We start from the raw sequence: 24,672 nt of genomic DNA, 5'->3' as shown, positions 1-24,672 counted from the left end.
TTTGGGTTCGCTGGTGTATGCGTCACCTGACTTGGGGGCCGACCCCGGAAGGACCCTTCCTAAACTTGAACATATATATATATATATATATATATATATATATATATATATATATATATATAAATATAAAATTCAAGCACTTGCACTTTAAATTTTGCCCACTCTCTCCATTGCGTCATGTGACCAAGGCCTCTGTGCAGGCCAAAACGTTATGCTGGCGAAGGTGCTATTAAAATAACAAGCTCACCTGATTCCTGGGTCTCGTGTTCTTTGCTGTGTTGGTGTTGGCGTTCCGAGGATTGTGGACCTGACATATTGTTTTGAACTCTTTGAACATATATATATATATATATATATATATATATATATATATATATATATATATATATATATATATATATATATATATATATATATATATATATATATATATATATATATATATATATATATATATATTCACTGAAAAAACCATAGGTTTCACACCAGTTATAGTTAGGAATTAGCATTTAAAAAACCTATTAAATTCACTGAAAAAACCATAGGTTTCACACCAGTTATAGTTAGCTGGAAATTTTACTGATATAAAACCATTGAAATTCCCACGTTATAGTTAGTCGGACTCACTATAACTTGCGCGTGCAATGCACTGCTGATGACATCACATATTACATCACTCATGACATGGTCAGTGACATCACTCATGACATCACTGGTGACACCATCCAGTGAATATGTGTCTTTCTGAAAAATAAATATTAGTGAGTAATGTTTAAATATTTAAATATATATATTAGTGTTTCACTTTGTGTATAAGTGGCTACATGTGTTGGTAAGTAGCTACATGCGTATGTATATGGGTTATTAGATGTTTCTCTTAGTATCAGTATGAGTGTCTATATGGTTTGGTGGGGGTATTACTTAGCACATAGATGCATGAGTGACTGGCTCTCTGTTTGTATGTGTTTTGAAGACAGCATATGTGCAGGACTGTATGGGTGGATGAGTGTGTATATGTGTTTGTTAGTGAGTGAATGACTGTCTCACTAGTGTCTTTATCAGTAACGACATATGTTTTAATCTAGTATATGTGAATATTGATGTATATAAGTGAGTATATGTGAGAGTAAGAGATTGAAAGAGTTCCTGTTTAAATAAGTATGTGTTTCTATAAGTGATTGTTTAAGAGAATAAATATGTGCAATTTTCAATAGAAGTAAGGTGGAAGTGTGTGTATAACTCTATATTCAAATAAATGGATGTTCAATAGTTTATTTGCACGTGTGAGTATGTGTGTGAGTAACTTTTCGATGATTGTCGGTGTGTAACAGGATGTATAGGTGTATCACTTCATATGATGAGTGAGTATATGTATGAGTGACTATATAGAACTGTTGGTGAATGACTGGATGTGCATATAGATGGTGGAAGTACAGAATTGCTTGTTGTAACTGATATAGGTATATCCACTTTTTGGAAAATATTAGTTTCTATTTTTGAATATGTGTTTCAAGGGTTACATTATAGTGAAAGAAGGTCTGTCACTGTGTCACAAGGATGGTGTCATCAGTGATGTCATGAGTGATGTCACTGACCATGTCATGAGTGATGTAATATGTGATGTCATCAGCAGTGCATTGCACGCGCAAGTTATAGTGAGTCCGACTAACTATAACGTGGGAATTTCAATGGTTTTATATCAGTAAAATTTCCAGCTAACTATAACTGGTGTGAAACCTATGGTTTTTTCAGTGAATTTAATAGGTTTTTTAAATGCTAATTCCTAACTATAACTGGTGTGAAACCTATGGTTTTTTCAGTGAATTTCATAGGTTTTTTAAATGCTAATTCCTTACTTTTTATTCATACTCATACCTATGTGTTTTTTAGTGAATTGCTAAAGTATGTTTTTGTAAAAATGAACACTAAATGTATATTGAGATAATATTTTTAATTTACAATATTTTTTTTATATTTCGCTTTCGGTGCGCGCACGGGTGCGCGTACCGTCAGCGCACTCACAAAAAAAAGAAAAAAAAAATGAAGGAGGGACTGTGTAATAGATAGTAAGACAGATAAAAAGTGTAAAAGGAAGTAACTGAGAAAAGAAAAATGAATAAGGGAGCAAAAGAAAGAAGAAATAGGAAGAAGACTAAAGCAGAGGTTAAGGGAGATTGTAAATGGATGTTGAAAGTAAAAAGAAGGACAGTTAAGTATGGGAATGACAGGTAGTGACGGAATCAGAGGAAAAGAATAGTAGTGATTGAGGGAAAGTAAATATCAGTGTATATAAGTAAAGAGGGGTGAAAGAGGGTACATGTAAGTGAATAAGGGTAAGACATGGGGAGTAATAGAGACAAATAAGAGAGAGAGTAAAAGTAGGACTGTCACAAAGGGACTAAGTGAACCAGTAAAAAAGGTAAGTGAAGGAGTGTGCATAGGCAGAAGTACTGAAAGAAATTGAATGTGGTCGGAAGTGAACATGGAACAAAAGAATAAGTGAGGGAAGCAAAGTAAGGAAATAGAGGTGCGGTAGGGTGACAGAAAAATAGTGAAAATAAAACAAAAGGTGATAACAAAAAAGATTTTGTAAACACACTTACCATATAATCAATGCAAACTTGTATCTATGAAAGATAAAAGAAAAAACACGTTATAATTTCTTAAAAATATATAATAAAATAGAAGCAACAGTTCATGAGGTTTAAAAATCTACAAAAGTTTACTAAGAAATGATGCAATAGTGAAGGATACAAAAACAGAAAGAAAGTAATGTAGAAAGAGAAAAAAAAAGGAAAAAGAAATAGAAAGAGAACAAATTCCTAAAGGTAAATAAGATACTAAAAGAATGTAAGATATCAAATCAAAATCAGTAAAGATAAGAAAATAAAAGAAAAATGAGTGAAAAGGAGAGAAGTCTGATTGAGAAACTATAAATAAAAAAGAGGAATAGAAGATGATTGAGAGTGAGTGAAGTAAAGTAACAGAGTGAAGGGATGAAAGGAATGAAGTTAGTATAGAACGATGGATAAAACAGGAGTGAGAGAGTAAGTACACAGAAAGACAAAAGGAAGAACTAAGTGAACTACAGTACAATGGATGCAAAAGAAAAAAAAAGGAGAAAAAGAAAGAGAGGGTTAGGAAACTAAAGCAGTGGTACTGTGAGAATATGAAAAAGATAAAAAGTGGTGGAAGGAACAGAGGAAATGCAGACAGTTCCTATTAGATTAAGAAGTTGTGAATGAAGTGCATTAAAGAAACAGCGATGAAAAAAGAGTGTAAATTAGTAAAGAGAGGTAAATAAGGTTGAAAAAGAAAATGAGTATAAGACAATGTGAACACAATATAAATTACACAATTCAAACTACACAATAACTTCTACAATATGTTACATTATTTATTTTTGCTGTTCTCAGAATATATTGAATTTCACTTAAATTAGTGAGATCAAAGTCTTCATCAGATAACAGCGGGGAAAAAAAAACACAATCTAAAAGATTGTGTTTAAAAAAACCCATTCAAACATACATCTCATATAAGTACACTAATCTTTGATTCACTTACTTTTCCGTGAGACCAAATTGCAGATAGTGAAGGTCCTTTTGGTGGAAAAAAGTCTGCTGTGCTCTATAACTTCCATTTCATCGACTTCCTATGAAAAAAGATCTAACAACATCATATGTTACACTTTCCTCACGGCCAATTTGTGTCAGATATATCAGTATTTTTTACTTTGAGATCCACTTAAAGTATCTACATGAGATTGCAGATAGTGAAGGTCCTTTTGGTGAAAAAAGTCTGCTGTGCTCTATAACTTCGATTTCATCAACTTCCTATGAAAAAAGATCTAACAACATCATATCTTACATTTTCCTCACGGCCAATTTCTGTCAGATATATCAGTATTTTTTACTTTGAGATCCACTTAAAGTATCTACATGAGATAAATAATTTCAAATATTAGATTAACTAACTAACTAACTTTTATTAACTATTCCCGTCTTCAAAGGCCAATTCCCTTTACTAAAACTTTGGTTTTAAAAACACTAGATAAGAATTTGTAGAGTCATAAGGCAAACGTTGTTTATAAGTTAAATGAGAATCATTGCAGTAACTCCATCCATTTTCAGATTTTAAGTAGCATGTATAATGTCCTGAGGTGGTCGAAGGTCCATCATGATAAATAATAGCTTCAGTTGTAAAGGTCCTTCCAGAAATTGATAACTGAGAAGCCACAAAATTTTTGATAGAAGTTGTCAATTTAGTTCCATCAGGTCTACATCGTTGGAAAACTAAAATGATATACTGCCCATACCTTTGTATAAATAATGTGGACAGCATTGTACAGTTACATTGGGTACACACCATATTATGATCTGCTGCTTTAACTAGATTTTTAAAAGACACTGATTTACAGTCTGGTAAAGTCAAATATATAAATCTTTCAGTGTCTATTGTAGTAGTACTTGATAAACTACAATTGTGGCAGTCATGCTGCCATTGATAAGAAAGACTGAAAAGATTATCTACATCTACACCTTCATCTTCCAAAACACCAAACATATACATTAAAAATTCCTGACAATCCTGCTGAATGTTCTGTGAAAATTTATCTTGACCAGAACACAAATCTAAAATATTTCGAATTTCTGTTACACTTTCTATTTGTGCTGTAACACTGCTACATTTCTGAAACACAGAATTCAATAAACCACACAATCTTTGATCCCGATTTTCAACAATCTGTTCTTGTAAACTTTTAAGAAAAAAAACAACATTAACCACTACATTAGCATAGCAGTTGACACCAGAACTGTTTTCAAACTGAAATCCAACAACATTTTCTCCACAATTCTTTTTCTTCCTGTTTTCAATTACAGTTTTCTCTACTTTTTGTCTTTTTGCAACTACCTCACTACAATTATCCTCATTTCTTCTTTTTCGGCCTACCACACGTTTTTCAAACAGAGGATATTGAGGCAAATGTGGAGCATACTCTCTTCTTAACCTATTGTATTCTTTAACACAATCTAGATCTGCAGAAATCTTTGTCTCATCACACGCAATCAAATACAATCCTGATAAAGTTCTGACTCGAGATAATGCCACATATGCCATACCCTCTTTAAACACAGATCTTCCAATGTTCACCAATGCACTATCTACACTTAAACCTTGAGATTTATGAATTGTCACTGCATACGCCAAACAAACAGGAAACTGTTTTCGGCGAACATATAAGTCTTTTACAAGTAAAAATCTAGCAGAACAACGACTTATTTGTTGTACTTGTTCAATGCCATCAAATTTTATTTTTAAAAATTCAATTTCATCTCTATTTCTGTAATTCACAAAATCAACAACATAACCCATTGCTCCATTTACCAGACCGCTTTCAACATTTAAATTCCTTCTCAAAATGATACGACAATTTAAACACACATTCAGAGTCTTTTCAAAACCAGCTGTTTTTGAAATACTTTTCTCCAATGAATGCAATTTAATTTTCAAATTTTCTGACAAAACAATTGTTGCACCCATATGCTCTATTTTATCTATTGCTTCTAGTTTCACAATCTCTTCATTTTCTAAGTCTAACATTTTTTGGTTGAAGATGGAACATTCTTGCAGAGTTGGCATCAAACATATCCCAGATTTCTTCTCAGTCATTTTTTTAAAAATATTCTCTGGAAGAATGTTTTCATTTGGATACAAATTTGAAATTAATCGACTATGCAAAGCTTTTTTCCCTTTCTCAGTCATTTTTCCAATTCTTACATCTTGTAGAATATTTTTATAATCTTCATCCTTGGCCTGTCGCATATTTTGAAGCAGTTCAGCATATTTAAAATTTAGCCATATATTAACATTTCCAATGCTTCCAAGGGACTTCCTGGTATCTTCATGCGTGAGCATTTTAAACACTGGTTGTCCTTTTACTGGAGTCAACTGCAATAGATCTCCAAAAACAATAATGTGTTTTCCTCCAAATAACACATCATAGTCTGTTTTAAGAATTTCTTGCATTCTCAAATGCACAAAAGCAAGCATTAGATTTGAGACCATGCTTACTTCATCTATGATAAGAAGTTTCATTTTCTTCAAGACTCTTGAAACTTCAGAACACGCATCTCCAGATAGCTTGTTGTAATGCAATTTATTATCATGTTCAACTGGCAGCATCAATAAACGATGTAGAGTAATCCCTTTAATGTTATGTGCTGCCAGACCAGTTGGAGCAGTTACAACACAAGACAGTGGTGAATCAGTCCTTTTCTGCAGATAACTTGCAACGGCTTTAATTAGAAAACTTTTTCCTGTCCCCGCTTCTCCACTTACATACAGTCGGACAGGGTCAAATAATATACATGAGCACTCTTTTTTGTCATGTCTGAATCCATGTTCAATCTGCTCTGTGACTTCATCATATATCTTTTTCTGCTCAATGTTTAGTTGCCTTACCAAATCTTCTAAGTTAACTCCATCCTCTTGAGCTTGTTCCATAGCTCTTTCCACCTCATCCATGGCAGTGGCAGCTTCATTTTGGATAATTGGTCCTCCTAGTGGATCCTGGCTCAATGAAGTAGAACTCTGACTATCTTGAGAACTGTTTCTAGCTATCTCTTCAGCAATTGTGGTTTCTTGCTCCATTTCTTCATTCAACATTTGCAGATAATTTAGAAAAATAGGACATTCTATGGTATCCTTAGTTGCATTAAAAGAGTCTTCATAACAGAGAAAATCTCCAAGTAGTTCCTCTTCTGTACGCCATGGCTTAAAGAGTTGCAAAAGAGCTAAGTAGTAAAATTCTCTTTTGTCTGGAACTTCACAACTCAATTTTCGATGATTAATCAAATGGCCTTTTTTCTGCTTCACTAGACATCCTTCGTAGCCAATGAGTGCATATTTTCCATTATTGATATCTTCTGTGATGTTCCTCTTATAACTGTAGTTTTGAAGAACTTCATACAAACATGTGTTCTCAAGGTGAGTACTTCTATTTGGATAGTATGTATCCAACATATTTGTCTTCAAAATATCTGTACTGTTTGGTTCTTTTTCCGCCAAATATTCAATTTCTTGTACAGATTTCAAAACTCGGTTTCGTGTAGCAGCAAGACCAAGACTCACCCAAATGATTGTTCTTGATTTGGCATAGAGACTTGCTGATGATAACCGATCAGAACATTCATATGCTCCAATTTCTCGATGCGACAACATCTTCAGACTGAAACTGTATAATTTCTTGCTTAGACTCTTTTCATGTGAAATGTCCTCCCACATTTCCTTCAGTTCTGTCTTTTCTTTTTTGGTGATGTAAGATGTCACATATCGAGCCACAGCAATAGAGTTGTCAGCAACGAACTGAATATCCATGTTAGCATTCCACATGGACAAAATCACTGGGTTGTAATCGTTGATGTACTTAGATTCTTCATTTCTTTTCAAATTATATGTGTTTTTGGGAGATTTTCTCGTCACAGTATGTCGTAGAGATGACATCAAATTATTTACTCTTCCCTTAGAAATCACTGGTCGAGGAAATGCAAAACGACATTTCGTGTAGTACTTTTCCTTGTTTTTAAATTTTCGACGACAGTACTTTCCACAACGATGAGATTGAAAACGTAAAACTTGTTGCCTTAAATTGTTTTCTTCAGTAGATTTTGGAACAGCACATGTTGAATACTCTTCAATGAAACTCATCACTGTTTCATCTGAATCTGTTCCAAATTTGGGTGCATCTTTAATCCACAACAACATATGTATATGAGGAGCACCTCTCGCTTGATATTCCTTCCTCCAAAAGAAATCCAAAACCTCTCCAAGGGGAGGATTTTTTTGTTGGTAATAAAAGACATCATAGCTTCAAATCTATGATTAAAATATCTGCAAACATTCACTGGATCTAAAGAACACAGTTCTCCTGGTGTTTTCAATTCTATATTTGGTATGTTTTCATTTGCCTCTCGTAGAAATTGAAGTAAATCGTCCCATGCATACTCAGCACAGCTAAGAGTGAGGAACCATGTAGGAGTTCCTAAGTTTCTTAGCATACATTTCAATTCTCCATGACGACGAAACCAATACTCATTGGTTCCACGTTGACATGCCATGAGATTGATTAGCTGAGATTCCAAAATACTGTCTTGCAGATTAACTTTCTCCATAAAGTCCCTTGCACATACATTTTGCAAATGAGGTCCACTTTTTAATATATGATTAACTGCATAAGAAAGCCCAGACAAATCACTTTCAAACAGTAGATGAAATAAATATGGAATGCATTGACGAAACCTTGGATCTTCTGCATATAATCTTAGAGTCCGGTATTCAGCTGCAGGAATTTGAACTGGTCGATCATCATATCGTCCACCACAACCTGTTGGAAATAATTGTGGAAAACAACGAGCTTCCAAACTTTCTTCCCATACACTAATGGGACTTCCTTTTGCTGCCTTCATTTGAAACAAGTCAATTGCATTTCCCATTACTTCTTTGGAATGCAAAGGATGAACAGTATAATGTTCATATATTTCTTCAGTTCTAGACACATCAACTTTTTCAATTTGACCAACTGAAGAATCACTATCTTCTTCAGAAGCTGTTTCCTCAACTCCAACACTTACATGTTTGTAGTACTCATTGTTTTTAACTAAATACAACGTTGCCTTCTTGACTTTTTTAACATCCACTAAATCTTGCCAAATTTTCTTACTCTTTGTTGGAACCCCATTAACTAGAATAACTAAAGGATCTTCTTCTACTCTTTCTACACCAATTGTATTAATATTTTTCTTTACATCTAGAGGCAAATAAACAACTCTTCCCTTTAATCCTCTCACTAAATCTGATGGAGGCAATTTCCCTGTCTTAGGCTCCATGCGTACAATAGCCTGAAAAGGATGGACACATTGAATCAAAATAGATTCATAAGTATTTAGATCCATCAATTCAGAAGGAATATCTATCAACTGAAGATTATTATAAATTGCTCTTGCAGGCATTCTATTTTCATTTAATTTTTTCAAACAATAAGTGCAAATACGCTGATCCAAACTCAAATCAAAAGAATTCTCCACCAACAAATAACTTACAAAATCCTCCCATTCACTATTATTTTCCAATTCACTTTTTGCATATAAATCAACTAACCTAGTCTGAATTTTATAATGAGTCCGTCGACAACACACACAAGTTACATTAGGCCTCTCACTTGATTTCACCTTAAACTTGATAATTTCCTCATCAAACTTTTCAATACTTGAAATTTGTCCATTATCTTCTGCATTACCATCCATTACTATATCTATTTCTACACTGTCCTCTTTGTTCCCAAAATAACAAAACTCAATTTCTTCACAAATAGTCTTCACATCCACTTCAGATCCATGCAAAAGAGCACTATTTAACTGTTTAAGCTTAAGTGCAGGACTTTTTGCATAATACAACTTCCTCACTAATTTCCTTACGTTATTATGATGCACTGCTAACATCCTAAAATGATGAAAAACACTCCGACAAACTTTTCTAGAAAGACATGCTAGTGAATGCCCTTGCAAACCTGTGCTTTCTCTCACTCTGCAAGGATCTAACTCTTGCAGGATCTTCATTTTTTGTTTGAGACTTTTTTTACTATATGTACGTAAGAAATTTCGAAGCAAATCAATTGATTCCTGTCGCACACTACAAATACTACTGCATTTCCATGTGTACACTGGACCCTTAGTACGTCTCCCTAAAACTTCATCAGCTAACACCTCTTCTGCATCTCTAGGTACAAGTTTCTCTTTTTCCATCACACAACTATCTTTCACCTCATAGGCACGACCACTGGTGTCAACCGCATGCACCAAATCATTTTCCTGAAAGTAACTCTCCTCATTAAAAAAAGGCTCAGAACTTGAACTATGCATCCATTCACCAGAAAATACTTCACAAAAATTACTCCGATTAATAATTCTTTTCCATCTACTGTTCGATTTGAAAACATCCATTGCCTTATTAAGTATCCTAATTCTATTGATTATTAAAATAAATAATTTTTTCTTAACTTCAAAAGCCTGATCAACAATCTTTTCTACACTTTTCTTTTTCTTGTAAAAAGCAGCTTTTAGTTTACTTTTCTTTTCATTTTTTAGCAAATTTAAAACTACCCTATTGCGAAACATTCGCCTACGAATGTCCCTAAAAACATTTACCCTTCTATTGCTAACCATTCTCTTCTCTCCTGGTCCAATGGAAACATTTTTTGTGGGCTTCTCTTTCCTTTTTAGATTTGTTGACTTTTTCTGTATATTCACATTAGCAATTTCATTTTTTTTCCTACGACATATGTTACGAAGAAAAGACTTAATTGGCTTACCAGAAGCTTTTCTGGTGTTTTTTGAAGTAGTTGTTGAAGAGGATTCCATAAACTCTGTTGTTGATGTTCTCCTTTTCCGTATGGTATTTTTAATATTTCTTTGCCTTGAAGGCATTTTTGCTTGCTTTTCAGAAGTTGATTTGAATCTGTTGTTCTGTTAAAAAAACACATGAAAGACCACTATTAGCAAACAACAAAGTAATGTTAAAAAGCAAACAATATAAACAATAAATTGCAACATATTTAAGTTTATACAATAGCAAATCATGGCTTTATTTTTAAAGGCCTTGCGCCACCAATGCGTCACTTATTACCCATGTTTAAAGTCAAGCATCAGCTGCACATGGCATTCATAAATAAGGGCCAAATACATATACCAATCAATTGCACCCAAAAATCGATTTTTCAATAACATGTAAGGAACACTGCGCAGAACCTATGTACAACCAATCAATATCATCAAACAAAGTCAGGGCCTTATTTATGAAAGCCTTGCGCCACCAGTGCGTCACTTATTACCCATGTTTAAAGTCATGCATCAGCTGCACATGGCAATTATAAATAAGGGCCAAATACATATACCAATCAATTGCACCCAAAAATCGATTTTTGAATAACATGTAAGAAACACTGTGCAGAACCTATGTACAACCAATCAATATCATCAAACAAAGTCAGAGCCTTATTTATGAAAGCCTTGCACCACCAGTGTGTCACTTATTACCCATGTTTAAAGTCATGCATCAGCTGCACATGGCATTCATAAATAAGTGCCAAATACATATACCAATCAATTACACCCAAAAATCGATTTTTGAATAACATGTAAGGAACACTGCACAGAACCTAAGTACAACCAATCAATATCATCAAACAAAGTCAGGGCCTTATTTATGAAAGCCTTGCGCCACCAGTGCGTCACTTATTACCCATGTTTAAAGTCATGCATCAGTTGCACATGGCAATCATAAATTAGGGCAAAATACATATACTAATCAATTGCACCCAAAAATCAATTTCACAATAACATGTAAGAAACACGGCGCAGAACCTAAGTACAACCAATCAATATCATCAAACAAAGTCAGGGCCTTATTTATGAAAGCCTTGCGCCACCAGTGCGTCACGTATTACCCATGTTGAAAGTCATGCATCGGCTGCACATGGGAATCATAAATAAGGGCCAAATACATATACCAATCAATTGCACCCAAAAATCGATTTTTGAATAACATGTAAGGAACACTGCACAGAACCTAAGTACAACCAATCAACATCATCAAACAAAGTCAGGGCCTTATTTATGAAAGCCTTGCGCCACCAGTGCGTCACTTATTACCCATGTTTAAAGTCATGCATCAGCTGCACATGGCATTCATAAATAAGGGCCAAATACATATACCAATCAATTGCACCCAAAAATCGATTTTTATTTAACATGTAAAGAACACTGCACAGAACCTATGTACAACCAATCAATATCATCAAACAAAGTCAGAGCCTTATTTATGAAAGCCTTGCGCCACCAGTGCATCACTTATTACCCATGTTTAAAGTCATGCATCAGTTGCACATGGCAATCATAAATTAGGGCAAAATACATATACCAATCAATTGCACCCAAAAATCGATTTTTCAATAACATGTAAGAAACACGGCGCAGAACCTAAGTACAACCAATCAATATCATCAAACAAAGTCAGGGCCTTATTTATGAAAGCCTTGCGCCACCAGTGCGTCACGTATTACCCATGTTGAAAGTCATGCATCGGCTGCACATGGCAATCATAAATAAGGGCCAAATACATATACCAATCAATTGCACCCAAAAATCGATTTTTATTTAACATGTAAGGAACACTGCACAGAACCTAAGTACAACCACTCAATATCATCAAACAAAGTCAGGGCCTTATTTATGAAAGCCTTGCGCCACCAGTGCGTCACTTATTACCCATGTTTAAAGTCATGCATCAGCTGCACATGGCATTCATAAATAAGGGCCAAATACATATACCAATCAATTGCACCCAAAAATCGATTTTTATTTAACATGTAAGGAACACTGCACAGAACCTATGTACAACCAATCAATATCATCAAACAAAGTCAGAGCCTTATTTATGAAAGCCTTGCGCCACCAGTGCGTCACTTATTACCCATGTTTAAAGTCATGCATCGGCTGCACATGGCAATCATAAATTAGGGCCAAATACATATACTAATCAATTGCACCCAAAAATCGATTTTTGAATAACATGTAAGGAACACTGCACAGAACCTAAGTACAACCAATCAATATCATCAAACAAAGTCAGGGCCTTATTTATGAAAGCCTTGCGCCACCAGTGCGTCACTTATTACCCATGTTTAAAGTCATGCATCAGCTGCACATGGCATTCATAAATAAGGGCCAAATACATATACCAATCAATTGCACCCAAAAATCGATTTTTATTTAACATGTAAGGAACACTGCACAGAACCTATGTACAACCAATCAATATCATCAAACAAAGTCAGAGCCTTATTTATGAAAGCCTTGCGCCACCAGTGCGTCACTTATTACCCATGTTTAAAGTCATGCATCAGCTGCACATGGCAATCATAAATAAGGGCCAAATACATATACCAATCAATTGCACCCAAAAATCGATTTTTGAATAACATGTAAGGAACACTGCACAGAACCTAAGTACAACCACTCAATATCATCAAACAAAGTCAGGCCTTATTTATGAAAGCCTTGCGCCACCAGTGCGTCACTTATTACCCATGTTTAAAGTCATGCATCAGCTGCACATGGCATTCATAAATAAGGGCCAAATACATATACCAATCAATTGCACCCAAAAATCGATTTTTGTTTAACATGTAAGAAGCACTGTGCAGAACCTATGTACAACCAATCAATATCATCAAACAAAGTCAGAGCCTTATTTATGAACCCTTGCACCACCAGTGCGTCACTTATTACCCATGTTGAAAGTCATGCATCAGCTGCACATGGCATTCATAAATAAGGGCCAAATACATATACCAATCAATTGCACCCAAAAATCGATTTTTGAATAACATGTAAGGAACACTGCACAGAACCTAAGTACAACCAATCAATATCATCAAACAAAGTCAGGGCCTTATTTATGAAAGCCTTGCGCCACCAGTGCGTCACTTATTACCCATGTTTAAAGTCATGCATCAGCTGCACATGGCATTCATAAATAAGGGCCAAATACATATACCAATCAATTGCACCCAAAAATCGATTTTTATTTAACATGTAAGGAACACTGCACAGAACCTATGTACAACCAATCAATATCATCAAACAAAGTCAGAGCCTTATTTATGAAAGCCTTGCGCCACCAGTGCGTCACTTATTACCCATGTTTAAAGTCATGCATCAGTTGCACATGGCAATCATAAATTAGGGCAAAATACATATACTAATCAATTGCACCCAAAAATCGATTTTTCAATAACATATAAGAAACACGGCACAGAACCTAAGTACAACCAATCAATATCATCAAACAAAGTCAGGGCCTTATTTATGAAAGCCTTGCGCCACCAGTGCGTCACTTATTACCCATGTTTAAAGTCATGCATCAGCTGCACATGGCATTCATAAATAAGGGCCAAATACATATACCAATCAATTGCACCCAAAAATCGATTTTTGTTTAACATGTAAGAAGCACTGTGCAGAACCTATGTACAACCAATCAATATCATCAAACAAAGTCAGAGCCTTATTTATGAAAGCCTTGCACCACCAGTGCGTAACTTATTACCCATGTTTAAAGTCATGCATCAGCTGCACATGGCATTCATAAATAAGGGCCAAATACATATACCAATCAATTGCACCCAAAAATCGATTTTTCAATAACATGTAAGAAACACTGCACAGAACCTAACTACAACCACTCAATATCATCAAACAAAGTCAGGGCCTCATTTATAAAAGCCTGGCGCCACCAGTGCATCACTTATTACCCATGTTTAAAGTCATGCATCAACTGCACATGGCAATCATAAAAAAGGCCAAATAAAAATACCATTCATTTGCACCCAAAATCGATTTTTAAATAACATGTAAAAAACACTGCGCAGGACTTATATACTAACATACAATTTCACTTCTAAAACATAACTATCTGCTTCCAAATATTCTCCATAGAGAAAATAAATCTCTATCTAAATTAAATGAATCATTACTTACCTTTAGAAATGCTTTTGGAGATTGAAAACAGTGTCAGACACACACACCAATTTTTCTTTAGCAGAGGAAAAGGTGTGCTCTCAATACACTGAAACCAAGACTGGCATAGAAAATCTCTATCTTTGTACACATATGCCTTAATTCAACCAATGAAAACTCTTCCCTCACTATTTTCAAACCAACACCCATCCCCCTCTCAAACCTTTCTATCTGTTACCATAGCAACTCCCTCCTAACTGAACTCTAAGGTTCAAAAGTTTATCTTACAATGTTGCAAATTAACTCAGCAAGGATGTTTGACCTGTCAATACAGCAGCCTATACAGGGTATTTTTGCTTTTGGTGACTTTTTTTAAACCATTCAAATTGCTTCTTTCACACAACATAACCATACACCCTAACTTTCAGTTTTCAACTATCTGAATCCACCAATCATTGCTAGTGATTCAAGAGCACAGAAACTCCACAATTATTTTTTTGTGAACTCCTACTGTTCCAACTGCCATTTCATTCCCACACTTCATCTGACTGGACCAGAACCAACACACATCATGTACTCTGTTTGGATTATTGGACATAGCTACATCCACTGGGCTCAAAGGTATGCAGCTAGCAGAAATTTTCATAACCTTGATTTATCAAATGTGGAAATCAAGTGGATTGGCCACAGAGGATTAAAATGTCACCAATTGATACCATTGGTGAAAACCTTTTTGCATCTGCCAGAACCTGACCTTATAATTGTGCACTGTGGTGGAAACGATCTAGGCACATTAACTGGGGTAGGTCTGGAAATGCTATTAAAGGACACCTTTCATCAATTGATGATACTTTTTCCCCACACTGCCTTGGTATATTCCAATATATGCCAAAGACAGAAATGGAACTGGTCCAACCAATTTGGTCCACAATTTGAGAAAGCACGGAAACATGTAAATAAATCTGTTTCTGCTTACATGAGAGACTATGGAATGGGTTCATTATACAATAATAACTTGCGTTACAACATGCAAGACATCTACAGAGGAGATGGAGTGCACTTCTCAGATGAGGGGAATAGAATATTCCTCCTGAATTTAAGAATGTGTATTGGAACCTACTTGTAGGTACCTAAATCAACCACAGAACCCAAAAGCTCTTTTCAGAGCTACCCTAACTCTGATCATTCAAAGCGTTTATTTTTTTCTAACTTTTGTCACTATTTTTCACCAAAGTACGCGTACGAGTACGCTTAAAAGTGCGCGCACCAGGCGCTTCCCCCGCGAAAAATTAATTTTTTTTTTTTTTTTTTTTTACGTTTATGAGCCTCCTAAGCCCCCCTCAGAAAACCTAGAGGGTCAAGAACTCTCTACAGTTCCCCCTTCTATCCATTCCGAACATTGTTTACCCTCCATCTTGTGTCTCGATTGTTCCGAAACACAAAATGGATGACTCCCGTTACGCTGCCCGTGCGCGTACTAGAGCGCGCACTAGTAAGCGCAAAATAAAAAAAGGTGGGAAAATAATTTACGGAAAACCCAATGGAGACACTTTCATCAAATATAGAATACGCCCTACTACATAGCAGTCCCTACCATTTGCCCAAATTTGGTGAAATTCCATTGAGACATTTAGGCTACAGGCCTGTCTAAATATCCTGAGGTAAATTACATGACAAAAACACACTTGTAATGTTAGAATTTACAACCAATTAAAAAGTATCTCTCATTTTCTACGATTTTTTCCTGTCGTTTGATTGGTTAAGTACAACAATATATATAAAAGAAGAGAGGGAAACACAGCCATTTTGACTACTGCTTCCTGAAGTACACTTGAAAACAAATTTCACTGTCAACTTCAACTAATTTCTCTAAGGTAACTTCTAATTATGGAAGTATATTGTACACGTTAAGTTTATTTCTTAAAAAATATTCTGTTAGTGATATGCTATCCCTCTTTAATAGTTAGAGATAGACATAGACTTCTCTGTAATAGTTATGGATTGAGTTAGGCTTCTCTGGTATACTAGCTCTACTAATATAGTTAATTTATATGCAATTTTCAGAAAGAAAATGGAAGGAGAAAATAAGGCAAATGATACTTCTATCAAAGTAAAGGTGGAAAAACCAGAAGATGAAAAAAAAGAAGTTGATTTCATGGATGACTCTTTGGATGAACAGTTTATAGAATGTTTGGAAGAAATTGAATCATGTACATATAATTATGAGGAAATTCCGGACAATATTATGTTAGAAATTTTATTAAATTATGAAAAAGAATCAGAGGAATAAATTTATCTTTAATAATTTCAATTGTTTCAGACAATATTCTTTTTTATATGTAATTCATGAAGTATTACCAAAAATGTTTAAAATATAAAGTGAGACTTATAGTATACTGTTCAACTATTTTTCTGTTACATAGTAAGTTTACTCATACTTACTACCTTTCTCCCACTATATTATCTCATATGAATATTTTACACCTCATTTTCATAAGTGAACAGGACAGACTACTCATGATCCCCTAGAAATTCTCAGGGAGTGCTTAAAAGATCTTTTTCACCAAAGTACGCGTACGAGTACGCTTAAAAGTGCGCGCACCAGGCGCTTCCCCCGCGAAAATCGAAAAAAAAAAAAAAAATTTTGAGGCCCCGCGGGGCCCTTTAATGACCCCCATATCAAACCTAGGGGGTCAGGGGGGGTCTACCCTACCCCCTTATGGTCAATTCCACCCTTTGTTTTTGCCACCTCTTATGACTAGATTTTACCGATAGACAAGATGGCGGCCGCTCCGGACTGTTTAGAATGTTTACAGACAACTGAGAGCCAATCAGCTTTCTGCGCGCAAGTCGCGTGTCGCGCCGGGAGCGCTCACGGGTGCGCGCACGGGAGAGCGCCTATAGATATATATATTTTTTTGAACCTAAATTACTCAAAATCCACTGGAGCACATATCTTGAGACATAGCAAAGGCACATCGGGCTACCAGTCCCTACAATTTTGCCAAGTTTGGTGGAAATCCATTCAGCCGTTCGGGCTAAAAGTGAAATCGACCGCCCTATGGAAATTAACATGGGGAAAACGCGTTTTGGGACCCCCCTTTTATCTCGGCCCCCGCTTGACGAATCCCCCCCAAACTTTCTGGGAAGGACCGGACCGCCATGAGACCATTTTCCTGAAAATTTCAGGCAGATTCGACAACCGGCGCCAAAGTTATTCAAAATAGAATGTTGAGATTTAACATTGAAAATTATCCTAACTATAACTACCTACTGGCGACCGCCAGTAGGTAATATATATATATATATATATATATTCACTGAAAAAACCATAGGTTATAGACCATATATAGTTAGGAATTTGCATTTACAAAACCTTGAAAATTCACTGAAAAAAACATAGGTTAGAGACCATATATAGTTAGCTGGACATTTTATTGACATAAAACCAATGAAATTCCATATATAGTTAGTTGCACTAACTATATATCGCGCACCCGCAATCCACTGCTGATGATGTCACATATTACATCATTCATGACATGGTCAGTGACATCACTGATGACATCACTGATGACATCTCAAATGACATCACTGATGACATCACTGATGACATCTCAAATGACATCACTGATGACATCATCTAGTGTCTGTGTGTTTTTGTAAAGTTTAAATATGTTTTACATATTGAAGAATGAGTGGATGTATGGAAGACTGAGTGTGTGTGTGGCTGGCTGGGAGGTGTGTGACTCTGTGCATATCAATGTGTACTTGTATCAGTGATTGCATAAGAGAGTAAGTATGTGTTAGTATATGTGTGAAAAGTATGGTGTTCTGTGTCTAACTGTATAGATGAGGAAATCGAAGTGTGATTGATTCTTCACAGGACTGACTAGGTGTATGCGTGCATATGATAGTCTTGTAATAATGAGTGACTGTATGTATGAGTGATTGTATGGGTGAATGAGTGAATGTGTGTGTAGACGTAGGAATCAGTGAGTGCGTATGTAGTAACTGGTATTGGTGTGTCATGATGTCATCAGTGATGTCATTTGAGATGTCATCAGTGATGTCATTTGAGATGTCATCAGTGATGTCATCAGTGATGTCACTGAAGTATGGTGTTCTGTGTTTAACTGTATAGATGAGGAAATGGAAGTGTGATTGATTCTTTACAGGACTGACTAGATGTGTGAGTAACTCCATGGATGAGTGGCAGTGTGTGAGTGTCTGCATAGGTGTATGAGTGCATATGATAGTGTTGTAATAATGAGTGACTGTATGTATGAGTGATTGTATGGGTGAATGAGTGAATGTGTGTGTAGACGTAGGAATCAGTGAGTGCGTATGTAGTAACTGGTATTGGTGTGTCATGATGTCATCAGTGATGTCATTTGAGATGTCATCAGTGATGTCATCAGTGATGTCATTTGAGATGTCATCAGTGATGTCATCAGTGATGTCACTGACCATGTCATGAATGATGTAATATGTGACATCATCAGCAGTGGATTGCGGGTGCGCGATATATAGTTAGTGCAACTAACTATATATGGAATTTCATTGGTTTTATGTCAATAAAATGTCCAGCTAACTATATATGGTCTCTAACCTATGTTTTTTTCAGTGAATTTTCAAGGTTTTGTAAATGCAAATTCCTAACTATATATGGTCTATAACCTATGGTTTTTTCAGTGAATTTCATTGGTTTTTTAAAAGCTAATATCTATAGCTGTAAAATATATCCTTTATTACGTGACGTATCACGTAGCCACGTGAGACGCCTCATGACGCGTCGCATAACCGTGATGTATCGGCTCTGCAGCGCAAACAAAACCCGTAACGTAAGCGTGCCGGAGCACGCTTACAGATATATATATTTTTTTTAACCTTAATTAGACAAAATCCACACGTGCACATATCTTGAGGCCTTGCAAAGGCACATCAAACAAACAGTCCCTACAATTTTGTCAAGTTTGCTGGAAATCTATTCCCTTAATTTTTTTTTTACTGTTTCTCTTGGTTTTCCCCTTGTTACGCTTACCGGGACGCTACCCGGTACGCGAACCGGAAGCTCCAAAAACACAAGATGGCGGACTCCCGTTACGCTGCCGGTTAGCTGCCCGGTTCGCGTACCAGGAAGCGCCTCTACCGCGAAAAATCGCGGGGGACTTTAATATCCCCCTCATCAATCCTAGGGGGTCAGGAGGGGTTTACCTTGCCCCCTTTCCTTCATTTCCCCGTTCTTTTTTCACCACATCTTGTCTCTCGAACCTACCGAGAGACAAGATGGCGGCCGCTCCGGACTGTTTACAATGTTGACAGCTACGCTGCCGGTTAGCTGCCCGGTTAGCTGCCCGGTGAGCTGCCCGGTTCGCGTACCGGGACGCGCCTCTACGGCGTAAAATCGCAAAAAAATTATTATTTTTTTTTTTTGCCCCGTGGGGCACTTTAATATCCCCCTCATCAATCCTAGGGGGTCAGGAGTGGTCTACCTTGCCCCCTTTCCTTCATTTCCCCCTTCGTTTTTCACCACATCTTGTCTCTCGATCGTACCGAGAGACAAGATGGTGGCCGCTCTGGACTGTTTAGAATGTTGACAGACACCGGAGAGCCAATCAGCTTCGCTTCGCGAAGTTCCGTTACGCGTCAGGTACGCAAACCGGGGCGCTAACCGGAGCGCTGTGACAGATATATATATTTTTTTAAACGTTAATCGCTCAAAATCCACTGGAACACATATATTGAGACATAGCAAAGGCACGTTGGGCAAACCATATCTACAATTTTGCCAAGTTTCATGTAAATCTATTCAGCCATTCGAGCTAAAAGTGAGTCCAACCGCCCTATGGAAAAATGAATGGGAAAAACGTGTTTTGGGACCCCCTTGTTTCTCGGCCCCCCCCTTGACGAAACCCCCCCAAATTTTCAGGGGCTGCTCAGAAACGAAATGTGCCATTTTCCTGAAAATTTCAGCCAATTCCGTCCACAAACGCCAAAGTTATTAGACATAGAATTTTTCTGAAATCCCATAGAGAAAAAATCCTAACTATATATACCCACTGGCTATCGCCAGTAGGTAATATACATATATAAACATATATAATCTGCATATCTATATAAATATAAATGCATGCATACATATACATGTATGCATACATATGCATGTTATTTACATGAAAGTTTTAAAAACACTAATAAAAGCAAAGCTAAAAAGCCACCTCATTACAAACAGAATGGCTTTAACTTAAACGAGGGCGAGATCTATTGCATTTTCAATGCTTGTTTACTTTGGTTCTATCAAGAAGGCATTGAGATGTTTCACACATTTGCCATAAACTCTGAATGTTAGCACTCTAGTTGCTCATTAGATCACTGTAGTAAAGCTAGTGCTCACCAGGGAAGTCTGCTGCTAATCATGGTTTGCAGCCATTTTCCCGCATTTTTTATCCCGCAGACTTTCAGTCCGCATACCATTATCCCGCAAGGTCATTGACCTCGCATACCATTATCCCGCATTTTTTCAAAATGCATGTGCATTTATCGCGCATGCCTTTACAAAGAATTACGTTTTAAAGGCATGTATGGTAAATGCATTTGCGTTGTGAAAACCACGATGACGAGAGAGGTAAGTGGGTTTGTGTTAATTTTTTCGTGGGTTAGTGATTGTGTAGTGTAGTGTAGTGTTGTTTAGAGTTGTGGTGGTTGTTTAGTGTAGGGTCATGCTGGGGGTAGTGTTTTAGGGTTTAGGGTTGTGTTGTAGTGTTTGCGTAGTGTAGGGTCATGCTGGGGGTAGTGTTTTAGGGTTTAGGGTAGTGTTGTAGTGTTTGCGTAGTGTAGGGTCATGCTGGGGGTAGTGTTTTAGGGTTTAGGGTTGTGTTGTAGTGTTTGCGTAGTGTAGGGTCATGCTGGGGCTAGTGTTTTAGGGTTTAGGGTAGTGTTGTAGTGTTTGCGTAGTGTGGGGTCATGCTGGGCGTAGTGTTTTAGGGTTTTGAGTAGTGTTGTAGTGTTTGCGTAGTGTAGGGTCATGCTGGGGGTAGTGTTTTAGGGTTTTGGGTAGTGTTGTAGTGTTTGCGTAGTGTAGGGTCATGCTGGGGTGTAGTGTTTTAGAGTTTTGGGTAGTGTTGTAGTGTTTGCGTAGTGTAGGGTCATGCTGGGGTGTAGTGTTTTAGGGTTTTGGGTAGCGTTGTAGTGTTTGCGTAGTGAAGGGTCATGCTGGGGGTAGTGTTTTAGGGTTTGGGGTAGCGTTGTAGTGTTTGCGTAGTGTAGGGTCATGCTGGGGGTAGTGTTTTAGGGTTTTGGGTAGTGTTGTAGTGTTTGCGTAGTGTAGGGTCATGCTGGGCGGTAGTGTTTTAGGGTTTTGGGTAGTGTTGTAGTGTTTGCGTAGTGCAGGGTCATGCTGGGGGTAGTGTTTTAGGGTTTAGGGTAGTGTTGTAGTGTTTGCGTAGTGTAGGGTCATGCTGGGGGTAGTGTTTTAGGGTTTAGGGTAGTGTTGTAGTGTTTGCGTAGTGTAGGGTCATGCTGGGGGTAGTGTTTTAGGGTTTAGGGTAGTGTTGTAGTGTTTGCATAGTGTAGGGTCATGCTGGGGGTAGTGTTTTAGGGTTTAGGGTAGTGTTGCAGTGTTTGCGTAGTGTAGGGTCATGCTGGGGTGTAGTGTTTTAGGGTTTTGGGTAGTGTTGTAGTGTTGGCGTAGTGTAGGGTCATGCTGGGGATAGTGTTTTAGGGTTTAGGGTAGTGTTGTAGTGTTTGCGTAGTGTAGGGTCATGCTGGGGTGTAGTGTGTTAGGGTTTTGGGTAGTGTTGTAGTGTTTGCGTAGTGTAGGGTCATGCTGGGGGTAGTGTTTTAGGGTTTAGGGTAGTGTTGTAGTGTTTGCGTAGTGTAGGGTCATGCTGGGGGTAGTGTTTTAGGGTTTAGGGTAGTGCTGTAGTGTTTGTGTAGTGTAGGGTCATGCTGGGGGTAGTGTTTTAGGGTTTTGGGTAGTGTTGTAGTGTTTGCGTAGTGTAGGGTCATGCTGGGGTGTAGTGTTTTAGGGTTTTGGGTAGTGTTGTAGTGTTTGCATAGTGTAGGGTCATGCTGGGGGTAGTGTTTTAGGGTTTAGGGTAGTGTTGTACTGTTTGTGTAGTGTAGGGTCATGCTGGGGGTAGTGTTTTAGGGTTTAGGGTAGTTTAGTTGTTTAGTGTATGCTAAAGGCATATTCATTCTAAAAGTTTTCGTTATTTTAATTTGCAGCCTAATAGTACATGCGGGATTTTTTTTGCGGACTGATGGTATGCGGGATTTTGTCATATATTCGCTAATCATACTTTCTATGGCAAAATGAACCCCCTCATTTTGTTCCTTTTTAAATTAAATGTTTTAAGAGTTACCACTTTATTCCAATCAAGATGGCTTCAGGTGTGCCATACCTTTGTAATAAGTAGGACTGTTAGCACTCTAGTTGTTCTTTAGAACACTCTGGGACATTCTGTCATTGGGCTATAGTTGGGCTACATCTGGCTGATATTTGGGCTACATTTGTTTTTTTTGTCTCTGGTGGCCATCTTTGGGCTACATTGGGCTACATTGGGCTACATTGGGCTACATTTGGGCTCCAACATATATATAGCCCAATGTAGCCCAATATATATTTTTCAAAGTTAATTTTCGTAAAAACCACTGGAGCCTATATCTTGAGACATAGCAAAGGCACATCGGGCTACCAGTCCCTACAATTTTGCCAAGTTTGGTGTAAATCCATTCAGCCGTTCAGGCTAAAAGTGAGGCCAACTGCCCTATGGAAAATTGCATGGGAAAAACACGTTTTGGGACCCCCCTTTTTTCTCGGCCCCCCCTTGACGAAACCCCCCCAAATTTTCAGGGGCTGCTCAGAAACAAAATGTTCCATTTTCCTGAAAATTGCAGCCAATTCTGTCCTCAAACGCCAAAGTTATTCGACATAGAATTTTCAAAAATCCCATAGGAAAAAAATCCTAACTATATATACCTACTGGCTATCGCCAGTAGGTAATATATATATATATATATATATATATAAATGACCTTGAATAAACACCAGAACGAACCTGTGAAGTAGTGCGACTCAATTTCTCCTGCTGGGGAAAGATGGTTTGATATATATATATATAGATATATATTCACTGAAAAAAACCATAGGTTATAGACCATATATAGTTAGGAATTCGCATTTACAAAACCTTATTTTACTCACACAAAACCATTGAAATTTCATATATAGTTAGTTGCACTAACTATATATCGCGCACCCGCAATCCACTGCTGATCATGTCACATATTACATCATTCATGACATGGTCAGTGACATCACTGATGAGAAAGACCCTTTGTTAACAGTGACCAATGGCTTCATTAGTAGCTTCAGCTGGTTCTTCCCCACCACCTCCACCACATCCAAGGAAGAGAGGACCACCTGCTGAAGTTATAATTCAGCAAGAAGAGGAAGAACAGGAAGAGGAGGAAGAGCAGGAAGAGAGACAGTTTTTGAATGAGGAGCCCAGGAGGTATCATCGGAAAGAAAACTATATTTGGCAATTTTTTTAATTTCCCCAGGGCCAAAAGAAAGTCAATGCACGGTACGTAACTTGCCTTATATGTAAAGATAGACTGTCCAGAGGGACCGACAAGAAGTACAGTTTCGGCAACTACACAATGCATCGGCACATGAGTAGGTGGCATCCTATCAACTACAGTGCTGCGCAGTTACGTGACGAGCAAGATAATCCCCCTTCGATGGCCAGAAGATCAGTAGTACAGGAAGTGACGGGACCAGAGGCGAGGGAGATGGTCCCCAATATACAAATGAGGTTTGGGGAAATCAAACAAGTGTGCGTGCGTTGCAATCAGATAATTTGCTACAGAGAAAGTAGCATCACTCTAATCACCAGAGCTATTGACAATCATGATTGCCCGAAACGCCCCAGAGAATAAATTCTTTTTTTTTTGTTGCTCCTGTTGAGCCCTTTACAATGAATCGTTTTCGTTTTCCTCCACCCCCAAAAAAACCAAAAAATATATAAAAACATTCAGAAAATACAAAAAAACTAAAAAAAGTTCAGAAAAATAATTTAAAAAAAACAAAAAA

Source organism: Lissotriton vulgaris, unplaced genomic scaffold (assembly GCF_964263255.1).
Source record: "Lissotriton vulgaris unplaced genomic scaffold, aLisVul1.2 SCAFFOLD_345, whole genome shotgun sequence".
NCBI lineage: Eukaryota > Metazoa > Chordata > Amphibia > Caudata > Salamandridae > Lissotriton > Lissotriton vulgaris.
The sequence above is the reverse complement of the archived record's forward strand: the minus strand, read 5'-3'. Positions refer to the sequence as shown.